Genomic DNA, 603 nt, shown 5'->3' on the forward strand with positions numbered 1-603 from the left:
TCTTCTCCTGGTCTTCACTCTGTCTGTCTCTGTCCAAATGCCCCTTCAAGACACAGCCATATTGGATGAGGGCCCATCCTGGTAGTATGATTTTAGTTTAGTCACTGCTTTAAGACCCTGTCTCTAAATGCAATCACATTTTTAATTTTTAAAAATCTTGTTTTTTTTTTTTTTTTAGTTTTGCAATTTATTTCTTGAAACCTTATACATACAGTTTTTGTATAGGATTTTAGAATTCTAAAATCATATTTTCCAAACTTTATCCCAAATCACAATGATTATAGCAAAAGAATACAGAAGTCATTAAGTGTGCTTCTCAGTGTGCTAAACAGAATTATTTGTTCACTTGGTAAACATTACCTCATCCGCTTTGTCACCTTCTTCATCATAATCGTCCTCATCATCCTCAATGGCCTCCCGGTGAAGTACAGCACCGACCTTGGGATTGGACGCTCCCGCAGGAAGTGACCAATTTCAAAGACTGCAGCAAGGCTAGTTCCAGCACCATCATCCAGATTTCCATTCTAAGAAATTTCAGAAGGAGCAAAAAAGTTAAAGAAAGAATCATTGGAGGGACCGGGGAGATGGCTCAGTAGCATAAGC

At 38.3% G+C, this 603-nt stretch overlaps 1 pseudogene; it reads right to left on the bottom strand.

Annotated features, from left to right (window-relative positions):
• Positions 1–342: 342 nt before the first annotated feature.
• LOC101574573 overlaps positions 343–603 on the bottom strand; it is a 1,401-nt pseudogene continuing 1,140 nt past the window's right edge.

This window comes from Octodon degus, unplaced genomic scaffold, assembly GCF_000260255.1.
Source record: "Octodon degus isolate 3935 unplaced genomic scaffold, OctDeg1.0 scaffold00130, whole genome shotgun sequence".
In the NCBI taxonomy this organism is placed as follows: domain Eukaryota; kingdom Metazoa; phylum Chordata; class Mammalia; order Rodentia; family Octodontidae; genus Octodon; species Octodon degus.